We start from the raw sequence: 13,742 nt of genomic DNA, 5'->3' as shown, positions 1-13,742 counted from the left end.
CCCCATTTTACCCTCATAACAGCCTCAATTTGTTGGGGAATGGACTCTACAAGGTGACGAAAGTGTCCAACAGGGATGCTGGCCCATGTGGTAAGTTGGCTGGATGTCCTTTGGGTGGAGGACCATTCTTGACACACACACATGGGAAACTGTTGAGCATGAAAAACCTAGTGTGAAAAAGTCACACCAATAAGGGATCATAGCATTCACTTGGTCAGTTTGTGTCATGGAAAGAGCAGGTGTTCTTTATGTTTTATACACTCAGTGTACATTATTCAAGTTAAGATGAAATGTCAAATCAATATGCAGTGCTTAGGCCAGGAGTGGATAAATAACCAATGATAACGACATTAGCAGCATGAAAGGTCTCTGGGAGACCCAAGCAAAACGTGCGGATACAGTACTAGCCTATAGATTTATGTAAATTGAGTGAGCATAAAAACAGGTATAGATGAGGTACTGTAAATGTCTGGGGTCATTCTGGGTTTAATGCCATTATTTTAATACAATAATATTTTCATCTGTACAATCCATTACCTTTCAGCTCTTCTGCTTACATATTTACTGGTCCTCAACACATTAAAAGGGAGCACACACTCTTATGGGGGCACAGCATGGTCTTATGGGGGCACTGGGCAGTCTTATGGGGGCACAGCATGGTCTTATGGGGGCACAGCATGGTCTTATGGGGGCACGGGGCAGTCTTATGGGGGCACGGGGCAGTCTTATGGGGGCACGGGGCAGTCTTATGGGGGCACGGCATAGTCTTATGGGGGCACTGGGCAGTCTTATGGGGGCACGGCATGGTCTTATGGGGGCACGGGGCAGTCTTATGGGGGCACGGCATGGTCTGATGGGGGCACGGGGCAGTCTTATGGGGGCACGGGGCAGTCTTATGGGGGCACGGGGCAGTCTTATGGGGGCACGGGGCAGTCTTATGGGGGCACGGGGCAGTCTTATGGGGGCACGGGGCAGTCTTATGGGGGCACGGGGCAGTCTTATGGGGGCACGGGGCAGTCTTATGGGGGCACGGCATGGTCTTATGGGGGCACGGCATGGTCTTATGGGGGCACGGGGCAGTCTTATGGGGGCACGGCATGGTCTTATGGGGGCACTGGGCAGTCTTATGGGGGCACAGCATGGTCTTATGGGGGCACTGGGCAGTCTTATGGGGGCATAGCATGGTCTTATCGGGGCACGGGCGCGGTTTTATGAGAACTCGGCGCGGTCTTATGGGGACTTGGCAGTCTCAGCTGCTGTCAAAACACTGGGTGTTTTAGGTGAAGCACAGGCGCCTCAATTTGCTTTAGCCTACTTCTGAAAAGAAGGTGTAGCAGGTGCTGACTGCTGAGCGGAAAGGGGTGAAAAAACTGATGTACTGTAGAGCTGGTCTCTGTGAAACTAGTCCTTCACTCAGTCCGTCTCTGTGAAACTAGTCCTTCACTCAGTCCGTCTCTGTGAAACTAGTCCTTCACTCAGTCCGTCTCTGTGAAACTAGTCCTTCACTCAGTCCGTCTCTGTGAAACTAGTCCTTCACTCAGTCCGTCTCTGTGAAACTAGTCCTTCACTCAGTCCGTCTCTGTGAAACTAGTCCTTCACTCAGTCCGTCTCTGTGAAACTAGTCCTTCACTCAGTCCGTCTCTGTGAAACTAGTCCTTCACTCAGTCCGTCTCTGTGAAACTAGTCCTTCACTCAGTCCGTCTCTGTGAAACTAGTCCTTCACTCAGTCCGTCTCTGTGAAACTAGTCCTTCACTCAGTCCGTCTCTGTGAAACTAGTCCTTCACTCAGTCCGTCTCTGTGAAACTAGTCCTTCACTCAGTCCGTCTCTGTGAAACTAGTCCTTCACTCAGTCCGTCTCTGTGAAACTAGTCCTTCACTCAGTCCGTCTCTGTGAAACTAGTCCTTCACTCAGTCCGTCTCTGTGAAACTAGTCCTTCACTCAGTCCGTCTCTGTGAAACTAGTCCTTCACTCAGTCCGTCTCTGTGAAACTAGTCCTTCACTCAGTCCGTCTCTGTGAAACTAGTCCTTCACTCAGTCCGTCTCTGTGAAACTAGTCCTTCACTCAGTCCGTCTCTGTGAAACTAGTCCTTCACTCAGTCCGTCTCTGTGAAACTAGTCCTTCACTCAGTCCGTCTCTGTGAAACTAGTCCTTCACTCAGTCCGTCTCTGTGAAACTAGTCCTTCACTCAGTCCGTCTCTGTGAAACTAGTCCTTCACTCAGTCCGTCTCTGTGAAACTAGTCCTTCACTCAGTCCGTCTCTGTAAAACTAGTCCTTCACTCAGTCCGTCTCTGTAAAACTAGTCCTTCACTCAGTCCGTCTCTGTAAAACTAGTCCTTCACTCAGTCCGTCTCTGTAAAACTAGTCCTTCACTCAGTCCGTCTCTGTAAAACTAGTCCTTCAGTCAGTCCGTCTCTGTAAAACTAGTCCTTCACTCAGTCCGTCTCTGTAAAACTAGTCCTTCACTCAGTCCGTCTCTGTAAAACTAGTCCTTCACTCAGTCCGTCTCTGTAAAACTAGTCCTTCACTCAGTCCGTCTCTGTAGTCCTTCACTCAGTCCGTCTCTGTAAAACTAGTCCTTCACTCAGTCCGTCTCTGTAAAACTAGTCCTTCACTCAGTCCGTCTCTGTAAAACTAGTCCTTCACTCAGTCCGTCTCTGTAAAACTAGTCCTTCACTCAGTCCGTCTCTGTAAAACTAGTCCTTCACTCAGTCCGTCTCTGTAAAACTAGTCCTTCACTCAGTCCGTCTCTGTAAAACTAGTCCTTCACTCAGTCCGTCTCTGTAAAGTCCGTCTCTGTAAAACTAGTCCTTCACTCAGTCCGTCTCTGTAAAACTAGTCCTTCACTCAGTCCGTCTCTGTAAAACTAGTCCTTCACTCAGTCCGTCTCTGTAAAACTAGTCCTTCACTCAGTCCGTCTCTGTAAAACTAGTCCTTCACTCAGTCCGTCTCTGTAAAACTAGTCCTTCACTCAGTCCGTCTCTGTAAAACTAGTCCTTCACTCAGTCCGTCTCTGTAAAACTAGTCCTTCACTCAGTCCGTCTCTGTAAAACTAGTCCTTCACTCAGTCCGTCTCTGTAAAACTAGTCCTTCACTCAGTCCGTCTCTGTAAAACTAGTCCTTCACTCAGTCCGTCTCTGTAAAACTAGTCCTTCACTCAGTCCGTCTCTGTGAAACTAGTCCTTCACTCAGTCCGTCTCTGTGAAACTAGTCATTCACTCAGTCCGTCTCTGTAAAGTAGTCCTTCACTCAGTCCGTCTCTGTAAAGTAGTCATTCTCTCAGTCTGTCCTCAGCTCCATTACATCTTTCGCCTGCTTGTTTTCTGTGACAGCTTTGTTCCTAGTGTGAAATGTTAAGCATTGGTGGAGTTCCCTTCCCTTTCACAAGTGGACTCTGTCAACCCCTGGTCCACCCTTCTGGTGTCCTAGGCTAGCCCTCAGTACATTGCTGTTCTAGAACAAACGTTAAAAAATCTTGTATTGACAGAACAGGATTTAGGCTACACTGGCTTTTAATAATGTATGATTCTGAGATTAGAATTAAATTATGTTTCATCCATCCTAATGTCAAAGAAAGTCACTTTCAATATGGGGCAGATGTTCAGTGATCAATTTGTCATATCACACATTGTCTCAGATTACAGAGTATGAGGCGAATAGCTGACTTCCACAATTGCTGGGCTATTTGGAGGAGAGATAACTCACAATAACAGAGAAGGTTTTATTTTTCCCTTGGCGTAAACCCACCACATCTAAAAACATGCTTCACAATATATGATCTACCAGGCGCTAAAAGTACAAGCCCATGAAACACAAGAGCCATTTTGGTGATGTACTGTATCTGGTGGCAGCTCTGTACATACATTTTTCGCTAGCAAGGCAGCAGACGTGGAGCAGACAAATCAGACTAATCTCAGTATAACAGTGTGCTGTACTGCGCTGGCCACCCCACCCACACACTGAATGTTAAACACCATGCAATAAAACAAGACAGCCCGAAAAGCTGAAAGAGCAGCCTGAGCACAAAAATACACAATTAATATTTGCTCCTCAGTCCTGGTTGGGATGCAGGTTAATTGGGATTAAAAGTGATTCTGCACAGAGACATGTAATAAGGCTTTCAGCTTTAGTCCCATGCCCAGCGCAGAATAAAAATTGGCGTTTCTCATCACATTCTAGCAAAAGAATAGTCAGTCATTCTGGTGTCAGCCTAGTTTAAACCACCTAAAGTCTTCTAATCTCACCACCCCCCACCCCCCAATGTGTCAGGAGAAAATTAGGCCTAGATTCAGTTCACACTTCACAGCTGTCAGCACAATGATACAGAAACAGTAAAGGACTCCATTCTGTTGGTCAGATGACAGGGTTTAGCTTAGGCTACATCCTGTTGTGTTGGAAGGTAACTGTAGTGACCTACACAGTAGTTGAGAAAAGCATGTCCTACATTTTAAATTTTCAGAGTGCTATAGTTAAGCAATAAGGCCCGAGGGGGTGTGGTATATGGCTAATATACCACGGCTAAGGGCTGTCATTATGCCCAACGCAACGCGGAGTGCCTGGACACAGCCTTTAGCCATGGTATATTGGCCATATACCACAAACCCCCGAGGTGCCTTATTGCCATTATAAACTTGTTACCAACGTAATTACAGCAGTAAAAATAAATATTTATACCCCGGCTGTCAGCATTCAGGGCTGAAACCACCCAGTTTATAGCTGGTAATAACATGTACAACCTAATAGGCTTGCGTAGGCTGAAAACTCTAAAGGCTAAGCTAACCTGTAGGCTAAGCTAACCTGTAGGCTAAGCTAACCTGTAGGCTAAGCTAACCTGTAGGCTAAGCTAACCTGTAGGCTAAGCTAACCTAGGCAAGTCACAACGACTTAAGTAGCCATCCAACTGAATTAAATGTTTACTACTCACTGCTTTTGCATCAACTGGATCAACTAGTTTCACAATAAAAACTCATAATCATACACTATATATATATATATATGCAAAAGTATGTGGACAAGTTGCAGAAACATCTCAAGGATGATCAAGGGTCTGAATACTTACAGTACCGGTCAAAAGTTTGAAAACACCTACTCATTCAATGGTTTTTCTTTAGTTGTTCCATTTTCTAAATTGTAGAATAATAGAGAAGACATCAAAACTATGAACTAACACATGGAATCATGTAGTAACCAAAAAAATGTTAAACAAATCAAAATATACTTTAGATTTTAGACTCTTCAAAATAGCCACCCTTTGCCTTGATTACAGCTTTGCACACTCTTGGCATTCTCTCAAGCAGCTTCACCTGGAATGCTTTTCCCAACCGTCTTGAAGGAGTTCCCATATAAGCTGAGCACTTGATGACTGTTTTTCCTTCACTCTGCGGTCCAACTCATCCCAAACCATCTCAATTGGCTTGAGGAGGCCAGGTAATCTGATGCAGCACTCCGTCACTCTCCTTCTTGGTCAAATAGCCCTTACACAGCTTGGAGGTGTGTTGGGTCATTGTCCTGTTGAAAACAACTGATAGTCCCACTAAGCGCAAACCAGATGGGATGGTGTATCGCTGCAGAACACTGTGGTAGCCATGCTAGTTAAGTGTGCCTAAATAAATCAGACAGTGTCACCAGCAAAGCACCAGCAAAGCACCCCCAACACCTCCTCCTCCATGCTTCAAGGTGGGAAATACACATGCGATCATCCGTTCCCCTACTCTGCATCTCAAAGACACGGCGGTTGGAACCAAACATTACAAATGTGGACTCATCAGACCAAAGACAGATTTCCAGTGGTCTAATGTCCATAGCTCGTGTTTCTTGGCCCAAGCAAAACTCTTCTTCTTATTGGTGTCCTTTAGTAGTTGTTTCTTTGCAGCTGTTACTTGAACTCTATGAAGCATTTATTTGGGCTGCTATTTCTGAGGCTGGTAACTCTAATGAACTTATCCTCTGCAGCAGAGGTAACTCTGGGTCTTCCTTTCCTGTCCTCATGACAGCCAGTTTCATCATAGCGCTTAATGGTGTTTACGACTGCACTTGAACAACATTTCAAAGTCCTTGAAATGTTCCTGGTTGACTGACCTTCATGTCTTAAAGTAATGATGACTGTCATTTCACTGCTTATTTGAGCTGTTCTTGCCATAATACGGACTTGGCTTTTACCAAATAGGGCTATCTTCTGAATACCCCCTGCCTTGTCACAACACAGTTGACTAACTCAAATGCATTAAGAAGGAAAGAAATTACACAAATTAACATTTAACAAGGCACACCTGTTAGTCACCTGGAATGCATTCCAGGTGACTATCTCATGAAGCTGGTTGAGAGAATGCCAAGAGTGTGCAAAGCTACCATCAAGGCAAAGGGTGGCTATTTTGATGTATCTCATAAACAAATTATAATATATTTTATAACACTTTTTTGGTTACTGCATGATTCAATATGTGTTATTTCCTAGTTTTGACATATTCACGACTATTCTACAAGAAAAATGAGTAGGTGTGTCCAAACTCTTGACTGGTGCTGTACATTTTATTTTATAAATTTGCAAACATTTCTAAAAACCTGTTTTTGCATTGTCATTTTAGGGTATTGTATGTAGACTGATGAGGAAAAATAATAATCAAATACATTTTAGAATAAGGCTGTAACCTAACAAAATGTGAAAAGGGCAATGGTACAAATACTTTCCAAAAATATTCAGACCCCTTCTCTTTTTCCTTTCCAAATCACGTCCAATCAATTGAATTTACAAAAGGTGGACTCCAATCAAGTTGCAGAAACATCTCAAGGATGATCAATGGAAACATGATGCACCAGAGCTATATTTTGTGTCTGATAGCAAAGGGTCTGATGTTTTTTTAATATTTTTAATGAATTAGCAAACATCTACATTTTTACACACAAAAAAACTGTTTTCCCCTTACTACAATTCCAGGGGGTTGCCTGCCTCTTATCTGAGGCATGAGAAGCCATGCCTTTCTCACCTGCTGATTTCCCCCCCAGAAACAGGGTTGGGCATCAGGCCTTGTTCCTCCCACTGCTCACAGCCTAACCCAACACTGCTGTGCATTGGCTGGCTGGTGGTTGGCTGGCTGGGGGCTGGCTGGCTGCTAGCTCCAGGCATGAGCAGCACTTTTCCCTTCTCTGCTCAGTCTTCAGAGGCTTCCTCCGACCCAGCTTCAGCACAGTCTCCTGGGACCAGCCCACAGGAAACAGCTCCTCTCAGTCAGATCATGACTGATAGCCAGCCCCCAGGCAGCCAGCCAGCCCCCAGGCAGCCAGCCAGCCCCCAGCCACCAAGCCAGCCCCCAGCCACCAAGCCAGCCAGCCCCCAGGCAGCCAGCCAGCCCCCAGCCACCAAGCCAGCCCCCAGGCAGCCAGCCAGCCCCCAGCCACCAAGCCAGCCCCCAGCCACCAAGCCAGCCCCCAGCAACCAGCCAGCAACCAGCCAGCACAGCAGTGTTGGGTTAGGCTATGAGCAGTGGGAGAAACAAGGCCTGATTCCCAACCCGGTTTCTGGGGAGGAAATCATCAGGTCAGAAAGGCATGGCTTCTCATCCTGTTGATTCAGATGAGAGGCAGACAACCCCCTGGAATCGCTATGAGACTCGAAATTGAGCTCAGGTGCATCCTGTTTCCATTGATCATCCTTCAAATGTTTGTACAACTGGACTGGAGTCTACCTGTGGTAAATGCTATTGATTGGACATGATTTGGAAAGGCACACATCTGTCTATATAAAGGTTCCACAGTTGGCAAAGCATGTCAGAGCAAAAACCAAGCCATGAGGTCGAAGGAATGTGTTATACCCCCAATACATGCTAACTAACCTCTGACCTTTACAATAACATGGGAGTTTCGCATTTTTGGGGTATATGATATTTGTGCATCTGTAACTTTCTCACTCTTAATTATTCACTATTTATTCAGGCCTATCCATAATCATGGTGGCATCCTCATCAATGTAGAAGAGTTTAGAAACATATATTATTTTTTACAATAAATTACTCCAAAACTATACAATACATTATATACCATTAATTTCTATTGGGCACAAAATATTCTGAAACATAACCAAAACAAAACAGCAAATCCAATACGTATTTTTAATGGAAAAACACTTTCAATGTAAACTTAAACCAGATATAAACTATGTAAAAAAGACCTATATATATTTATTTTTTTAATCTTTGAGAACTAACTATCACCTAAATAAAAGCCAGACATTCGGGGACAATTGGAAATGCCAAAAACAATGAAATTAGTAGGGCTGTGACGATACCATTGTCGAAATATATTTTTACATATTTTTACATGCCAAAAATAAAAACATGAAGCTGACCATACTCTTTTGACCTTTTGACCGCTGTTGTTTTCACTATATATTTTACCTCTTGGGGATGTTATTCGAAAACATAATGTTAACTTTCACTGCTATGCGGATGATACACAGCTGTACATTTCAATGAAACATGGTGAAGCCCCAAAATTGCCCTCGCTAGAAGCATGTGTTTCAGACATAAGGAAGTGGATGGCAGCAAACTTTCTACTTTTAAACTCGGATAAAACAGAGATGCTTGTTCTAGGTCCCAAGAAACAAAGAGATCTTCTGTTGAATCTGACAATTAATCTTAATGGTTGTACAGTCATCTCAAATAAAACTGTGAAGGACCTCGGCGTTACTCTGGACCCTGATCTCTCTTTTGAAGAACATATCAAGACCATTTCAAGGACAGCTTTTTTCCATCTACGTAACATTGCAAAAATCAGAAACTTTCTGTCCAAAAATGATGCAGAAAAATTAATCCATGCTTTTGTCACTTCTAGGTTAGACTACTGCAATGCTCTACTTTCCGGCTACCCGGATAAAGCACTAAATAAACTTCAGTTAGTGCTAAATACGGCTGCTAGAATCCTGACTAGAACCAAAAAATTTGATCATATTACTCCAGTGCTAGCCTCCCTACACTGGCTTCCTGTCAAAGCAAGGGCTGATTTCAAGGTTTTACTGCTAACCTATAAAGCATTGCATGGGCTTGCTCCTACCTATCTCTCTGATTTGGTCCTGCCGTACATACCTACACGTATGCTACGGTCACAAGACGCAGGCCTCCTAATTGTCCCTAGAATTTCTAAGCAAACAGCTGGAGGCAGGGCTTTCTCCTATAGAGCTCCATTTTTATGGAACGGTCTGCCTACCCATGTCAGAGACGCAAACTCGGTCTCAACCTTTAAGTCTTTACTGAAGACTCATCTCTTCAGTGGGTCATATGATTGAGTGTAGTCTGGCCCAGGAGTGGGAAGGTGAACGGAAAGGCTCTGGAGCAACGAACCACCCTTGCTGTCTCTGCCTGGCCGGTTCCCCTCTTTCCACTGGGATTCTCTGCCTCTAACCCTATTACAGGGGCTGAGTCACTGGCTTGCTGGGGCTCTCTCATGCCGTCCCTGGAGGGGGTGCGTCACCTGAGTGGGTTGATTCACTGATGTGGTCATCCTGTCTGGGTTGGCGCCCCCCCTTGGGTTGTGCCGTGGCGGAGATCTTTGCGGGCTATACTCAGCTTTGTCTCAGGATGGTAAGTTGGTGGTTGAAGATATCCCTCCAGTGGTGTGGGGGCTGTGCTTTGGCAAAGTGGGTGGGGTTATATCCTTCCTGTTTGGCCCTGTCCGGGGTGTCCTCGGGTGGGGCCACAGTGTCTCCTGACCCCTCCTGTCTCAGCCTCCAGTATTTATGCTGCAGTAGTTTATGTGTCGGGGGGCTGGGGTCAGTTTGTTATATCTGGAGTACTTCTCCTGTCCAATTCGGTGTCCTGTGTGAATCTAAGTGTGCGTTCTCTAATTCTCTCCTTCTCTCTCTCGGAGGACCTGAGCCCTAGGACCATGCCCCAGGACTACCTGACATGATGACTCCTTGCTGTCCCCAGTCCACCTGGCCGTGCTGCTGCTCCAGTTTCAACTGACCTGAGCCCTAGGACCATGCCCCAGGACTACTTGACATGATGACTCCTTGCTGTCCCCAGTCCACCTGGCCGTGCTGCTGCTCCAGTTTCAACTGTTCTGCCTTATTATTATTCGACCATGCTGGTCATTTATGAACATTTGAACATCTTGGCCATGTTCTGTTATAATCTCTACCCGGCACAGCCAGAAGAGGACTGGCCACCCCACATAGCCTGGTTCCTCTCTAGGTTTCTTCCTAGGTTTTGGCTTTTCTAGGGAGTTTTTCCTAGCCACTGTGCTTCTACACCTGCATTGCTTGCTGTTTGGGGTTTTAGGCTGGGTTTCTGTACAGCACTTTGAGATATCAGCTGATGTACGAAGGGCTATATAAATAAATTTGATTTGATTTGATTTAAAAACCGGCTGTATGTAAAATATTGTTTGCTATAAGCTTGGGAAATAAATAAAATGTTGACTCAGGATGACAATATAATGCTGTTTATTTCCAACATCAGGGCTGTTTTCCTAAACTTAAATCCACTTTGTGTTTTGTTTTCATTCCACGATACGAGCCAGCATCGCGATACTGGTATCCTCTAGTCCAAGAATTTAGAAGTATTGATTTTGATATTATGTTTGAGCAAAATAACACAGCATTGCCATGGCAAAATGCATAGAATTGCAGGAAATTTGCTTTAAAACTGCAACAAAAATTCTCCATTAAATAATATGTAGAATTACAGGAAATGTCTTTTAAAACAGCAACATTTTCTCCCAATGCCACGCCCACTTGCCACTCCCACTGTCACGCCCACCACCTTCGCCCCTTTTTGAACTAGAAAAAACCCTGGTAGTTACTATCATGCATGGATTTCTGCTGGGATAGTGGTATCCCATGCAGTTAAGCATGTTGGTGGAAGAGTCAGGACGGGAACAGCCTTGTAACAACCATAAGAGGAGATGCTTACTCACCAGTGGTTCAGAGTTAGGCCTAAGCTACAGTCAGTGTTTATTAAAATGGTTCACCTCCAAAATAATTTATCAGATTACTTTTGCTATGGGAGGATAAAGGAGTAAGCCTATCATCAAATTTACAAACTGAACACACACACTGGTTTTTATGATATTATGATATTACATCCAAACTGTCAACGTGGGCCATTATGGCTTGCCTATCATTCAGTTTACTGAAACACACATAACTCGAGCGACAGGTAGCGCGCGGATAGACCATTGGGAAAGTAACAGAAAGGTCACTGGATCGAATCCCGAGCTGACAAGGTGTAAAATCTGTTAATGTGCCCTTGAGCAAAGCACTTAACCCTAATTGCTCCAGAGTTGCCATTAATAATGGAAGAGCCTCTGGCCATGACACCGCTCTACGAGGACCTCTCAGGGGAAGCTGGGACATGCAAAAAACACATTTCCAATTTACACGCGAAATAGGTCAAATATAAAACACAGACAAAATTATTTATTATTATCATCCATATGACTTGTGGGCTAGGCTAAATCAGTGGAAACCACAGTCAAAGCTGAACCAATGGATGTGTCGGGAACAGACAACACTCAAGTTACTCTCTTTAACAACAGGCTATTCAACAGAATAGTGACATCATCACATGACTGAGGCGTTTGTATATTTTCTAGCCAATCTCTTCCCATCCCCCTTCCATCGGCTAACAACAGATCTTCGCTCTCTCTCTTAACACTGCAGATAGTCCTACACGTTTTAGGCTAAGATTTATCCCCTATTATCGTCAGGGATTGTCGTTCAAGCAAATCAAAATCCTGATTAGGAATCATTAGCCTATTTCAATTGAACCTCAGCAGGAAATCAATAAATTATAGGACCCAGAAGTGATGACATTTAGCCTAGTGTCATTCAAATCAGTTCAAGTGGTGTCAAAAAACAACACCTGAATACTCTCTCATTAGAAGAGCAACGGTGACATAACAATTCAGACAATGCTGGCTGAATTGAAGAGTGTGGGTGGGTTGAGAAAGAGAGGATGTTGGCTAAAGGCATTAATGTAGCCTTGCTAGCACACCTCAATATTTCAGTATAAACAACAACAACAGAAAAGTTAAAGATGCAATACGCAAAAATAGCTGTGTCATTTCCTGGTTGCTAAAATTCAAAATAATTTTCCTAAATTCTGTCAAAACAAGTTGTGTATAGTGTAGAGAATCATTGTACCATCTAAACCACTGTGAAATAGATTTTAATTAAACCAAAACTCTTGTATTTTCAGCTGGTGTACAAAACCAAAAGTAAAAGATAGAACATATCTACCACTTCTTAGACTTGCCTTCAATGAGAATGACATATCTACAACACACATTTCTATGTGAATTTGCTCAGATCATCCAAAAAAAGTTACATATAGCAGCTTTAAGAAAATTATTTATTTTGGGAACGAGAGTAGTACACTCAATATACTGTCCCCAGTCGTAAAACCTTGTCCACCTACACTTCAAACTTAATTCAGATGCACACAAGTCTCTTATGAAAAATCTCTAAGTTCTGAGTAGACTTCCCCCAAGGTTCTATCACCAGCCTTGTGATGTGATGACTCCAGCGTCAGAGGGCCCAGTAAGTAGGCTGTCACATGAGTTGGATGGTAGGTATACAAGAATTGGAGGACAAGCAGCTCAATGCCTACACTGTTCTGGAATGAGCTTGGGCAACAGTGTGACTCTTTATAAGATTAATGGCTGGGCAACTAGTCAGCCCCTAAATTCCCTGCCACCAGTGGAGGCTGCTGAGGGGAGGACGGCTCATAATAAATATCTGGAATGGAGTCAATGGAATGGTATCAAACACATCAAAGACATGGTTGATGCCACTCCATTGACTCCGCTCAGGACATAATTATGAGCCGTCCTCCCCTCAGCAGCCACCACTGCCCTGCCATCCATAGCAATAAGAAAAAGTGACTTGCAACACTATCTCAGTCTTTTAAACCCATCAAAAAAGGACCAAAACCTAAAGAGGCATTTTGGAAAATAGGTCCTTTGTAGCAATTCCTGCTGATGGTTGGCTGAGCACCAGCCTTGACCATTAGGGACCAGGCCCTTTGCCCTGGCACAGCATGTTTAAAATGGCCAGTGGAGGTAAGGAGATGATTGAACATCAGAATAATCCAGTGGGCAGCATTGTGTTGCGGTGGCAGTGTGAGCTTCTCTGTGGATTAACCTCAGCCGCAGACAGCCAGGCCCAGCAGACAGCCAGGCCCAGCAGACAGCCAGGCCCAGCAGACAGCCAGGCCCAGCAGACAGCCAGGCCCAGCATCCGCAGACGGCCTGTGGCTGGGCTTGACTCGCAGACAGCCAGGCCAAGCCGCAGACAGTCAAGCCCAGCTGCAGGTCCAGCCGTAGACAACCAGGCCCGGCCAGGCCCGCAGACAGCCAGGCCCAGCAGACAGCCAGGCCCGGCCAGGCCCGCAGACAGCCAGGCCCAGCAGACAACCAGGCCCGGCCAGGCCCGCAGACAGCCAGGCCCAGCAGACAGCCAGGCCCAGCCAGGCCCGCAGACAGCCAGGCCCAGCAGACAGCCAGGCCCAGCCAGGCCCGCAGACAGCCAGGCCCAGCCAGGCCGGCAGACAGCCAGGCCCAGCAGACAGCCAGGCCCAGCAGACAGCCAGGCCCAGCAGACAGCCAGGCCCAGCAGACAGCCAGGCCCAGCAGACAGCCAGGCCCAGCCGCAGACAGTCAAGCCCAGCTGCAGGTCCAGCCGTAGACAACCAGGCCCGGCAGCAGACAGCGAAGCCCAGTCACAGGCTCAGACGCAGACAACCAGGCC

General features: G+C 45.4%; 1 protein-coding gene across 17 annotated transcripts in view; it reads right to left on the bottom strand.

The window, feature by feature from the left end:
* The window catches only part of LOC135547673 (muscleblind-like protein 2a), a 44,999-nt gene that overhangs the window by 22,175 nt on the left and 9,082 nt on the right, over positions 1-13,742 (bottom strand). The gene's annotated exons all lie outside the window — the stretch shown is intronic.

The sequence above is a fragment of the Oncorhynchus masou genome, chromosome 10 (genome assembly GCF_036934945.1).
Source record: "Oncorhynchus masou masou isolate Uvic2021 chromosome 10, UVic_Omas_1.1, whole genome shotgun sequence".
Taxonomy (NCBI): domain Eukaryota; kingdom Metazoa; phylum Chordata; class Actinopteri; order Salmoniformes; family Salmonidae; genus Oncorhynchus; species Oncorhynchus masou.
The sequence above is the reverse complement of the archived record's forward strand: the minus strand, read 5'-3'. Positions and strand labels throughout refer to the sequence as shown.